Raw genomic sequence first — 13,466 nt, 5'->3', positions numbered from 1 at the left:
TGGCTGAGGAAACTGAGGCCTGGTGAGGAGGTTGTCCAGGGTCCTGCAGTAGCTGGAGGCAGAGTTGGGACTGGAATTGCGCCTTTCTGATTCCCTGGCCAGTGCTCACTGTTCTCCCCCTCCCCTGTTCCTTTCAGGGGTGCCCTCAGGTCCTTGGGTTCATATGGCAGATCTGAGCCCCATGCTGGGCCTTGCCCCTGCCCCCATCTACAGGTGGATGCACCATGTTTTCCCCATAAAGTGAGCCTTTGGTCTGCACTCATGCGCGGATCATAAAACACGGTGATTCAGTTGTGGACCATGAACTGGGGTGACAGCTCACCCCTGAAGCTCCTCCCGTATGACTACGAAGGCACAGCGTTACCAGCTGTGGAGGTTCTTTACAATAGGGCAGGTGGGTGGGCCTCCGGTAACCTCCAGAACGTTCTCCCAAATCCCCAAACCCGGCAGTCGGCATTCGCTGGCTCATTTAGCGATGAGCTCATTCCCCGTGGGCCTACCGTGCACCAGGCCCTGAGCAGGGTGACCCTGGAGATTTTGTCATTCAGCCCCCACGCCGTCCGCAGTCCAGGCGCCCCGAGGATGACCCAAGATGATCTCGTTGGGCGAGAGAAGAGAAGAGGGGGACATTCGAGAGGGAAGAATAGCACGTGAAAAGGGGCGGGGGCGGAGCGATGCGAGATGCGTGTCTGGGGGCGGTGACCAGCCCACTTTGACTGGGCTGGAGTGTTCGAGGGGGTTTAGTCTGTCTTTGGACAGATACGTATCTGCATAGCCTAGGTGCTGTGCCAGCCACTGGACTGCAGCTATTAACAAGACATAGAAAATAAGAAGGCAGATACATAATTTCAGTGGGTGCTAATGGCTACTGTTCACTGAGCACTTACTACGTGCCAGGTGTCGCGGCCTGTGCTTTATCTGCATCGCTTCATTTCATTCGTTCACGGTCCGAAGCCTCCCCAGAGGAGAGGGGGGCAGGCCTCCATTTGGGGGCGCTCTCACAGAGGAAGGACACGTGGTAAGTCTTGAAGGATGAACGCACGTTTGCCAGATGGGTATGGTCTTGGGGAGAAGTTGTTTGCACAGGTGGAGGAAACAGCTTGGGCAAAGGTTGAGGGGTGTGAAACTGTACTCTGTATAATGAATATATTCCAGAGTCCAGCCGATGGCCTGGAGCTCCTCTAAACTCTGATGCATCCCTCCTGGATACCCCTGGTGTGTATTTTAACTCTGGGTTTAGACTCCCCACCTCCCACCACCACCACATCTCTTGGCGATCAATCTGGGGTCCTTGTTTTTGAGGAGTGACGCCACCTCCTGGCAGCATGCCGCCATCTTTGTACAAGGATCTGCCAGGAAAATGATTGGAGGTTTGAAAGCATTTGGAGCTGATGACTTTCTTATAATGCTTGGAGAATTAGGGGGAAATAGTTGAATTCTAATGCCAAGACTAGTAATTCTTGTGAATGCAGTCAGCCTGAGATAAGAGGGACCTCTTGAGGTCTCCCCTAATGGACCTGGTTAGAGATTTTCTTTGAATTCTGGTTGGTTGACCAGGTGTTCAAATAAGGAGGAAAAGATCAAGATGAAAGACCACATATGAACTGCTAGAAAGAACTCATCAAAGATTGTGCTTAAAAGACAAGTTGTAGATAAAGATTTCGTGGTTTTTTTCTTTGTCTAGGATGCGGAGACTTCTTCCCATAATGTGTTGTTTGGCATTCTCACACTTGAGGTTGGGCCTGTGTTCCTGTCATGTTGAATTGAACGTGTACCAGGAATGTGGCTCACTGGCTTAATCGAAAGGGCTAATTTGCCTCGTGCAAGTCAGATGTTCAGAGGTGGGAGACTGCCGGCTTAGCTCAGCATCGCCGAAAGTCTCTTGGACCTGCCCTCGTGTTTTATGCATCATGGTCCCAAAGTGGCTGCCTCTGTCAGGCACTAGTTCTACTTCCAGGCAAGAAAGAAGCGGGAAGACAGAGGGCTGTGGTAGCTGAGTCTTCTCATTTAATCAAGAAAGCAGAATCTTTGCGCGGTGCAGCCCCCAGGAGACTTGCACTTAACGTTTCATTGGACAGACTTGAGTTACATGGCCACTCCTAGTAGCAAGAGAGTCTGAGGAAGTCAGTGTTTAAGTCCTCTATTCTCTGTTGTGGATGTTGGCCAAATTGGAAATGGCCATTGGTCATTCCATAAGCGGCATTTGTTTATTGCAACCTGAAAGAAAATGGAGATTGTCAGGTCCTTGACAAGGGAGCCTTGGGCCTCCAAACCAGGATATGGGACAAGAGAAAATCTTTCTAGTGTCTATATGCTGTCACATGAGATGTGTGCTGGGCGCTGGGCTTCTGGGATGGGAAGATACAATCCTTGCCCGCCAAGGCCCCTCGTCTTCTAGGGAGCAGGGCTCGGAGAAGGGAGGCAAGGCTGAGGTACAAGCGGCAGGCCCGGTAAAAGCTGGCTCAGAGGCCAGTGACCCTCTCTTCCTGCGCAAGTCAGGATGATGTGCCGGCTTTAGGAGTGTATATGTGGAGCTGAATGATGAGACACGGGACAGTGTGCAGGGCTCTTAGAAGGTCCAGGAATCCTCTAACACGTGGCTAATTCCATTTGTTAATTGCTTCTTGTCTTTCACTGCTGGGTTGGAAGGGCTGGAGAAGACCAAGTAACTTCTATTTCAGCTGATTTAAGCTCCTTTTGTGGATGAAAACCTGCCAAACCAAAAAATTTTTGTTTCCTAGGTTTTCAAATGCAAATGACCAGTTGTGCTGAAGATTTTGTATTGGGAGGATTTCATATTCATCCATTTACCCAGCTGTCTCTCCACCCATACATCCACCCATCCATCCATCTATCCATCCATCCATCCATCCATCCATCCATCCATGCATCCATCTATCCATTTATCTATCCTCTACCCAGTGATTAATACATACAAAGCTCTAAGGATATAAAGATGAATATGTTACTTTCTGTCCTCAAATTTCTCACATTCGTAGACTATAAAAAAGTAATTTTGTAGTCTGGGGTGATAAAAGTAGTCTTTCCTTCATTTATTCACCCTTTCATTTATTCAGCAGATATTTATTGAGCACCTACTGTGTGTCATGTGCTGTTCTTGGCCCTTCAGATTCAGCAGTATGTCTGGTTCCTGCCCTTCTGGATCTCATGCTCTAGTGTGGGGAGACAGACATTAAAAGGATAGCCAGACTCAAAAGCAGGAGGCTTTCAGATGGTACCAAGTGCGATAAAGAAAAAAAAATAGGGTGTTGGGAATCGAATGACTAAGGAAGAGAGTGGTTGGAGGCTATTTCATATTAGGAGTCTGGGAGGGCTTCTCTGAGGAGGTGTCATTTGAGCTGAGACCTGAAGGAGGAGGACCCAGGCACGTAAAAGAATTAGAGGGAGAGCATCGGGCAGCGGAAACAGCAAGTGCAAAGGTCCTGGGGCTTATTGTGTCTAGTAGTCTATGAATAATGGTAATAATGATGACGATGTCACTGAGGCTAGGGAGCAGAGAATGAGGAGTGAGGGAGCTGGCAGGGGTCCGATCACAGAGGGCCTTGCCGGTCACTGTAAAAAGGCTGCTTTGGGGTAAGTGCAGGCTACTTTGGTGAGCTCAGAGGAGGGAGGTATCATAGCCTCTGGAGGAATCCAGAACGATTTCAAAACCAGACTCAATGGAAGAAGGAATTTGTCAAGAGGGAGGGAATCAGGTGAGGGGAATGGCATGTGCATACATAAAGAAGCATGGGAGAACGTGGAGTTTCCCAGGACTGTGAGGCAGGTTACCTGGGGCCTGGGGAGAGGCGGGGATGAGGCACGAAAAGGCCGACAAGGCCCAGGATGAGAAGGACCCTGAGGGTCAGAATAAGGGTCTTGGAGTTGGCCTGCCAGGAGCCAGGGAAAGTTATGACCAGGGCACCATCAGAGGTGCAGCTTGGAGCGCCCTCTAGTGGACATTGCAGAGGGACTGGAGAGGGTAGGCTGGAAGCAGACCAGTTAAAAGGCTGTTGCAGAATTGAATGAATGATGTGAGTTAAACCACGTAAATAGTCCATATTTGCCCTGGAATTGGCAGTATGTATTTAAAACTAATGCAAATTCACTTTGAAATAATACCATATTGCTTAATGGGTAATATAAGTGCATTTAACAGAGTATTTTCATTTTCTTCCTCACTTCCCTTGTAACATTGCTATCATTCATTTACTCATAAGCTATAATCACCAAACACATCATTGTTGTTATTTTAAATAAACTTATTAGATCAGTTTTTAAAAAAGGCTGTTGCAGCAATTTGGGCAAGATCATTTAAAGAAAATTATTGTAGTTAAATATACATAACATCAAATATATAATTTTAACCATTTTTAAGTGTACTATTCAGTTCACTCTCTAGTTGCATAACTTTTTCATCATCTGGAACAAAAGCTCTGCACCATTAAGCACTGGCTCCCCATTCCCCCGGACCACAAGCCCCTGGTAACCTCTTTCCTACTTTCTGTCTCTATGAATGTGCCTAGTCTAGATACTTCATATAAACGAAATCATACAATATTTGTCCTTTGGCGTCTGGCTTACTTCATGTAACATGTCTTCAAGGCTCATTCATGTTGTAGCAAGTGTCAGTACTTCATTCCTTTTTAAGGCTGAATGATATTCCATTTTATGTGGACGCCATATTTTGTTGATTCATTCATCTGTTGATGGACACTTGGGTCGATCCCACCTTTTGATTTTTGTGAATAATGCTGCTAGGAACATTGGTGTACGAGTATCTGTTTGAGTCTCTGTTATCAGTTATTTTGAGTATATACAAGGGAGTGGAATTGTTCAAAAATATATAATATTTCTATCTTTAACTTTTCGAGGAACCACTAAACTGTTTTTCACAGTGGCTTCACTATTTTATATTCTCACCAGCAATGCACAAGTGTTCCAATTTCTCCACACCCTGGCCAATACTTATGTTCTGTTTTTTGTTTTTCATTATTTTTTTTCACATAATGGCCATCCTAATGAGCGTGAATCGTATCTCATTGTGGTTTTGATTTTCATTTCCCTAATGACTATGATGTTGAGCTTCTTTGCATGTGCTTACTGGCTAGTCGTATATCTTCTTTGCCCATTTTTGAATCAGGTTGTTTATTTTTCTGTTGTAGAGTTGTAGGAGTGTGACATCTATATTCCTTTTCAGATACATGATTTGAAAATATTTCCTCCCATTCTGTTGGTTGTCTTTTCACTCTCTTGATAGGGTTCTTTGATGGGCAAAGAGTTTTAATTTCAGCAAAAACCAATTTATCTGCTTTCTCTCTTGTTGCCTGGGAAATAATTTTTTTAAAAATCGAAATGTAATATGCATGTGGAAAAGAACACATATCTTAAGCCAGATGGCCTGGGTTTGCATTCCAACTCTGCTACTTACCAGCTATGTGACCTCGGGTAAGTAATATCGCCAAGCCTCTGTTTCTCCATCTGTAAAACAGAAATACTGATAGAGCTTACTTGTTAGAAATCCAATGAATTAATGTACGTAAGACACTATGAATCGTAGGTGTCACTTTATAAGTGCGTGTTGTTATTACTATGACTACATATATTGAGCTTCTGCATGGCAGACACTGTGCTAAGCACCATACAAATATTATTCCATTATTCTGTTTAATCCTCACAAACCCCAGGAGATGGATAGTCATTGTCCCATGTTGTAGATGAGGAGACTGAGGCCTCGGCCTTTATGAGGCTTTCCAGTGCCATTTCCTGGCACTTTCCCCCTAAGTGACCTCCCTATATCCTGAGGTACTAGGAAGATATCCATTTTAGAGACTTTGAACCTGAGGCTGAGAGAGGAGGTAACTGGCCCAAGGACACACAGTGAAGAAACACTAACACCTGGATTGAAACCGAGCGGGTGGACTCATCTGTTGCAGCTGGTGAGGGGTAGAGGTGTCTTGAGGGTAAGGTCCCCACGTGAGAAAAAGGATGACATCCTGCTGGGCTGGAATCTGTTTCATTTGTGCCACTGGAGCTCCTGGGCCTCTCTGGCTTCCCAAGGACCCAGGCCACAGCGGTCCCCAAGCTGGGTGCCAACAGGCCCCAGGAAGCTGATGAATGATGGGGACACCTGCTAGTTTTACAAAGCCCCGGCTTCTGGGGATGAGCAGGCAACGTGCTGTGCACGCGCCCCCTCGTGGAGCTTCGCGGGATTGCAGGTACTGGTGTACCCTAGCACATGAGAGATCCTGGAGCTTAGTAACCTTGTCCTTGGGTTAACCCATTCGATCCCACAATGCCTTGCCGCCATTTTACAGGCGAGGAAATAGAAGCCCAGAGACATGACAATGACCTGGTCCTTTTGTTTCTCCTCCTTGAGAAAGTGTGTTGAAATGCCATTGTGTGTGAATGATGCTAGGAATGGGATAATCTTGATTTGACTCTCGTTTTTTTTTTTTTGTGCAAAGTAAATCATTAACAAACAGATAAACTTTCATCTGCTAATAGTCACAATTACTTGCTTCACTTGTCACAAGTGATTGAGACACACAGAAGGCCACCACACTTGGCAAAGTTGCTGCAGTCTACAATTGTTTCCACCTGCCAAGGTGTTCACAGTGCATTTTTGTGCATATGTGTGTGTGTGTGTGTGTGTGTGTGTGTGTGCGCGCACGCGCGCATGCGCGCGCGCACACACACGCTCAGGAGCCAGGAACGAGCCCCACTATATCCAGATTAATCTTTCAGCTGCCAGTTTGTGGCTTTGGGCACCTACCTGAGCTTCACTTTCCTCACCTGTGAAGTGGGTGAGAGAAGCCCACCCCATGCCTCTCACAGGCTGTCATGAGTAGATGAGAAAGACACTGGGAAGCTGTAAACTGCCAAGCAGGAGTTAGTAGTCGAGGTCCTAGGTAGACTTTATAATCCATTCCAGAAACATTCGTTGATACCTACTATGCAGTAGAGAGAAGTCAGATTCACATCCCTTCCTGGGATAAAATTCCATTTGCACTCAGGATCCAATCCAGCATCTACACAATGGCCTATAAGACTGTGTGTAGCCTGGGCCCTGACTACCCATGGGACCTCCGGTCCTAGCGCATGCCCTTTGCTCACTCCGCCAAAGTCACACTGGCCTTCCGAATGGTCCCTTCACACACTGGGCGTGTTTCCACCCCGGGGCCTTGGCACACGCCCTTTGCTCTCCTCCACGTTCCTTCTCTACTGCTCTCTTCTCAGAGCATCTCTGAGCTCAAATGATACCCTTCAGTGGGGCCTTCACAGGCGCCATGTCTACAGAAGGAGCCTGGCCCCCACCGTTTTCTCCCAGCACTCCCATTGTCATGTACGGTGTTCTTCCATCGCCCGGTGTCCGCCTCCCCCATCAGAGTAGAGGCTCTGAGAGGCCGGAACACCGAGCACAGTACCTGACATGTACTGAGCATGGAATGGACTGAATGAATGAAGTAGCAGCCACCCACATCTTTTAATATTTTATTTTTTAGAGCAGCTTTAGAATCACAGCAAAATTGAGAGGAAGGTATAGAGAGTTCCCGTATGTCCCCTTCCCCCCCCCCCCACCGCCACACACACACAAACAGGCTCCCCTATCATCATCATACCCCACCAGAGTGGTACATTTGATATAATTGGTGGACCCACACTGACACATCGTCACCCTAAGTCCATAGTTTACATTTGGGTTCACTCCTGGTGTTGTACATTCTATGGGTTTAGACAAATGTATAATAACATTTATCCATCGTTATAGTATCGTACAGAATAGGCTCATCGCCCTGAAAAGCCTGTTCTCTGTCTATTCATCCTTCCTCTCCAAGCCCTGCCAACCGCTGACCTTTTTCCTGTCACATAGTCTTTTCTAGAATGTCCTATAGTTGGAACCATCTAATGGTGTAACTTTTTTAGATTGGCTTCTTTCACTTAGTTAAGCTTCTTCCACTTAGCAATATGCAGTTAAATTTCCTCCATGTTTTTTCATGGCTTGATAGCTCATTTCTTTTTAGCTCTGAATAATATTCCATTCCATTGTCTGGATGTACCATGGTTTTTGTGTTTTTTTTTTTTTTATCTGTCCACCTACTGAAGGACATCTTGGTTTCTTCCAGTTTTTGGCAGTTATGAATAACACTGCTAGAAACACCTGTGTGCAGTTTCTTGCGTGGGCCTAAGTAATTAGCTCCTTTGGGGATCTTAGTGTTTTCAAGGTGACTGCTGGATCGTATGGTTAGAGTATGTTCAGTTTTGTACTCAATCATTTTTTAAGTGTACAATTCAGTGGTTTTTAGCATACTCACAAAATTGTAAACCCATCAAATAATCAATTTTAGAAGATTTTCATTAATCCCAAAAGAAACCCAGCGCCTCTTAGCAATCGGTTCCAAGCCCCTTCTCACTAATGCTGTCATTTATCGATCCCCTCAGATGTGCCAGGCACTGCACTTGGTTCATTGTTGTGGTGACCCTATGAGGTGGGGACTATTCTTGCTCCTGTTCTCCAGATGACAAAGCCGAGGCCCAGGGAGGTGGAGCCACTTGCCGACATCACTCAGCTAGGAAGTAGTGGACCTGGGATTTGAACCCATGTGGAGCCTGTGCTTGGAGGATCTAGCACATGAATTTGAAATTTCCCAAACTCTAATCATTCTTGTATCACCTTGAGAACTTTGCATGTTTATGAACCACCTAGGCTTATATTTAGTTAATGTTATTCTTGAACTGGACTCACTTTTTTACTATAATAGCTTTATTGAGATGTAATTCACATACCGTACAATTCATTCATTTAAAGGGTTCTACTCAGTGGTTTGTAGTATATTCATAGAGTTGTGTAACCGTCACCACAATTCCCTTTAGAAGATTTTCCTCATCCCCTAAAGAAAGCCATTCCCATTATCTGCCACACCTAATCCTCCTTCCAGCCTTTGGCGACCTCTATTCTATTTTCCGTCTCTCTAAATATGTCTATTCTAGGTACCTCAAATAAATGGAATTGTACAATATTTGTCCTTTTGTGTCTGGCTTCTTTCATTTCCTATAGTGTTTTCAGAGTTCCTCCATGCTGTAGCATATGTCAGTACTTTCTTCCTTTTCATGGCTGAATAATAGTCCCTTGTGAACGTACCACATTTTGGTTATCCATTTGTCAGTTGGTAGACGTTTTGTTTTTCATCCATTTTTTTGTCTCTCTCAAACACTCCTATCGTTCTTATAGTCCCATTGTACTGCTTTAATTTCTTCACAATTCTAACCTCTATCTGTCCTTATTATTAATTTATTTTCTGATTTTGTCTCTCTGCCCTGAATGAGAATTGCAGGGTTGCAAGTTTCTTGACTCCCTCATGTGTGTAAATACAGAGTTGATGTTCAATGAATGTTTGTTGATGAGTGAGTGAGTGAGTAAGTGAGTGGGTGGGTGAGTTAACAGCTCAGCAGGGCAGACAGACATGTGTACGACTAACTAACTTGATAAAGGAGCAAGTGACTTGGTTGTGGGGGAGCCAGAGGGCTTCCGTTACAACTGGAGCTGGGTCTTGACAGGCGAGTAGAAGTTGGCCAGATAGAGAGAGGCAGGAAGGGCCACTCGGGCAGAAGGCTCAGCCTGAACAAGGCCAGGAGGCTTGATAGCTTGTGTTGCAACAGTGATTTGTCATCCTTGACACATAGTTCTTGGGAAGGGAACCCCCCGCCCCATGTTCTCAGGGTGGCCCCTCATCACTGAGCAGAAAGGAGGGTTTAGAGGAAAATGGAGAATTTAGTCAGGGGGGCCAGAGTTCCATGGATCAAGTTCCACTGCATGTGCCTCAGAAACCTGACTTGGTGATTCCTAAATGCCCGGCCTCAGACGGGAGCACCAGGTCACCTCAGGGCTTCTGAATCCAGGTTTGTAGCACTTTTCCCTCAAGATCCTGTACCAGGAGCTCCATGCAGAAGCCAAGCCCGGCAGGGGTGAGGACTTCGTGACAAAAGGGAGGGAGAAGGGGCAGGGGGTGGTCGTGGTGCTGTGGCATTTCAGCCTGTCCCTGCCCAGAGTTGCTAGACTGTTCATATTTCAAACAAAACTGATGATCTTAATGTGAAATCTCACCATTTTTAAATGTTGGACCAAAAAATAATTAAAAAAAAAAATGTAGCCATACCCATCTGCCTTCAATTAACTCATGGGGTATTGGCAGTCTTGTTTCACACACGCTATCTCTGTAAATCCTTGCCACAACTTATGGGAAACTGAGGCCTAGGGAAGTGCAGTGACTTGGCCTAGGCTCCTACGGTGAGCAGGTGACAGCTGCACGGATGCCTCCACGTTCTGAAATGACCCGATGTCCTCCAGGGGGTGTTCTAGCTGCAGTTCCACACACCCTCCCCGCCCCTTCCCCGCTTCTCCCCGCCCCCCTTCCATTCCTCCTTCCAGATTAAAGAAGGCGCAAGGTTCCTTGTGCAGTGTTCCGAAATGACCACCAGGGGGCAGGATGGAGGGGATCGATTTTCAACATTTCATTTTATTAGTTTTTAACGCCTTCTGCATTCATCCTAAACCTGAAAAAAAAAAAAACACGATTTCCATGACCATTTTGATTTTATTTTAATGCATGCCACCGATTTTGGCACACGTGTCACTCAGCGCCATTACGCATTAGGTCTCTTGTCACTTTCCATTTTTCAAGCCTGACATCAGAGCTGCCGGGCTGACTTGGGGACGTTCTTCAGCCTGCACAGCCTTGGCCACGTCCCCCCCACCCCGGCTGTCTTCACCGATGCCTCCTCCTTCTTCCCCTCCTCTCCCTCTTTCTTCTTCCTTCTCCTCTTTCTCCAAAAACTTACAATTTATAATTTACATACTATAAAATTCACTCATTTTAAATATAAAATTTAACATTTCTTTTGTAAATTTACAGAATTGCACCACCATCACCCCTGTCTCATTCCAGAACCCTTTCATCGCCCCAGAAAGAAACCCTGTGCCCGTTAGCAATCTTTCTCCACTCCTCCTGCCCCCAGCCCCTGGCCACCCCTGGTCTGCCCTCTGTCATTTTGCCATTCCTGGGCATTTCCTGTCGATGGAATCACATAACCTGCGGTCTTTGTGGCTGGCTCTTTCCCTGAGCACAATGTTCTCAATGTAGCCATGTGTAGCATGCCTCAGTGCTTCGGTCGGTCCTCTGTGTCGAGCTGGTTCCTTCTTGTCCTTGGGTGACTTCCTGGTCCCATCTACCCTCTGCATAGTCAAGAAAAGTGACTGGGGCCCGAGGGGCAGCTGCTGGGTCAGGCTGGGCAAGAGGGAATGAAGAATGTTCAGCTTCCCCCCTTCCCCAGCTCTGTGTTTTAAGTGATTTCAAACATGCTGCAGCTGGGAACACCTGGCGGGTTGTCCCTGACCTTGTGGGATGAGCCCAGAGGTGCCTTGTTTGGAGTAGATAAGCCCTGGTTCTGATGGGCTGACCCCAGCTCAGGCCCCTCCTAGTAGCCCTGCCATCCAGGGTGGCGAACTGATAAATGACACGAGGTACTCATGGCCAGGATGTTCTGAGTGCTTACCAAGCTCTGGGCTCTGAGCGTTTAACACATGTGACCTCATTTCCCTTCCCGGTGTCCCTGTGGGGCAGTCACTGTCATCGTCACTCCTAACTTCCTAGAGAGAACCGGGGCACAGAGAGGTTAAACAACCGGCCCAATATCACACAGCTAGCTAGTGCTGGGATGAGGAGTCAGAGCCAGGCAGTCTGCCTTTGGTGTCCATACTCTCCACTAGTGCCGGAGGCTGCCTCTGCGAGACATGCTACCCTCTCCCGAGATCTCAGTTTCCCCCTTGGACAGCCTTCTGCTCTGTCTGTGCTCTGAATCTTCAGGGGGTTGTCAACTGCTGGAAGACAGGGGCATGCAAAAGGCTTCTGTGGGCCCCTTTTGGTGGTCGACACTAGCTGCGCCATGCACACAGTAGGTCTGCCCTTGGTGTGTTATTGATGTACCGATTCAAATGTTGCTGGAAACTCTCTGTCCTTCAGGAAATAGTTACAGAGCACCTACTGGGTGCTGGTCCGCGTGCCAGGCCGTGGGACCTCTGAGGTGACCCAGGCTCTGCCCACAGGGAGGGAGCTCACAGCCCTGTCGGGAAGACAAGCTCTCATCACACCAAACACCTAATATACCCGAAGAGGGACTCAGTGACTCATGCTTGTTCAGAGGGCTTCCTGGGGATGTGCTTTTTGCATCGGGCCTGAAAGGTGGTTGAATTTGCACAGATGGAAAGGGCATTCCTGGCAGAGGGCTCTGCCTGACCCAAGGCGGGGAGGCTGAGGGTCCGTGTACGGCTGAGGAATGGATATGGCTGTGACAGTACATGGGGGCCATATGGCAAAGGGCACTGAGGGCTGAGCCAAGAAGCAGGGTGCACCCTGATGGACGATAGGCATGTGGGGTCGAGCAGGCTCCTCCAGCATTCTTGGGTGGGGGCCATGTGGGCGCCATCTCTGTCCAGCTCCTGACACGGGGCCTGGACACCGTGGTATACAGGTAGTGTGTGACAAACGAGTGGGCTGCCTGGATTCCTAGAAGGTCGTACATTCAAATGCCCGTGAGGGCCAGCACATGGTCTGGGCCAGGGCCGTGGGGAGCGGGAAGAATGCGGCGGATCCAGTCCCCAGACGGCACCGTGCGGTTTTCTGTCCCTGTCCCCACACGGGGATGCAGGCCCCTGTGCCAGGCCATCCGCCTCTCTAGAGAAGCCAGAAATCAGCATTGCTACACATAGTTCCGATGCTCATGTTGGCACCTGACAAAAAAAAAAAAAGAAAAGTGTGCCTACTTTCCTTCTCCACCTCAAGGTAACCCTCCAAAGCCCCCCAAACAGCACCCAAACAGAAACACGCCTTGGGGGGCTGCTAGTTTTCAATCTGTTTTCAGTCCTGAATGCCGATGTCCATTTTAACAACTTGCCATCTTTTTTTATAGGCAGGAGTTTCTGCTCAACACTAAACACTCTGAGTATATATATTTACACTATTGCCTATGTGTACATATATACTCGTAGTATATTTAGTTATATATTATTTATATTATAAATATATATATTGTATATATATTTACACTATTCCTCCCTTGGGAAAGGAGCTTGAATGAGGAATTACAAAGAGGCAGAATGTCCCCCTAGAAAGGGTGCTCAGGGACCCCGTGGCTGGGGGGCCCCTTAGCCTGGCCGGAGGCTGCTGCAGGAGGTGGGAGGGTCTGACCTTAAGCTGGAGATCTCCACGTGACTAGGAGCGAACCAGGTGAAGAGGAAGGGGGCGCGCATTATTTTTCACGGCTGCCGTAATGGATTGTCACACATTTAAAACAACACATATTCATGCCCTCACAGTTCTGGAGGCCAGAAGTCTGAAATCCAGGTGTCAGCGGGGCCGTGGCCCTTCCGAAGATTCTAGGAGGCTCCATCCTGCCTCTTCCAGCGTCTG

General features: G+C 47.4%; 1 protein-coding gene across 1 annotated transcript in view; it reads left to right on the top strand.

Annotated features, from left to right (window-relative positions):
• KIAA1671 (KIAA1671 ortholog) overlaps window positions 1–13,466 on the top strand; it is a 184,199-nt gene that overhangs the window by 73,542 nt on the left and 97,191 nt on the right. The gene's annotated exons all lie outside the window — the stretch shown is intronic.

This window comes from Rousettus aegyptiacus, unplaced genomic scaffold, assembly GCF_014176215.1.
Source record: "Rousettus aegyptiacus isolate mRouAeg1 unplaced genomic scaffold, mRouAeg1.p scaffold_m13_p_5, whole genome shotgun sequence".
In the NCBI taxonomy this organism is placed as follows: Eukaryota; Metazoa; Chordata; class Mammalia; order Chiroptera; family Pteropodidae; genus Rousettus; species Rousettus aegyptiacus.
Note: the sequence above shows the minus strand (reverse complement) of the source record. Positions and strands in the feature narration are given on the sequence as shown.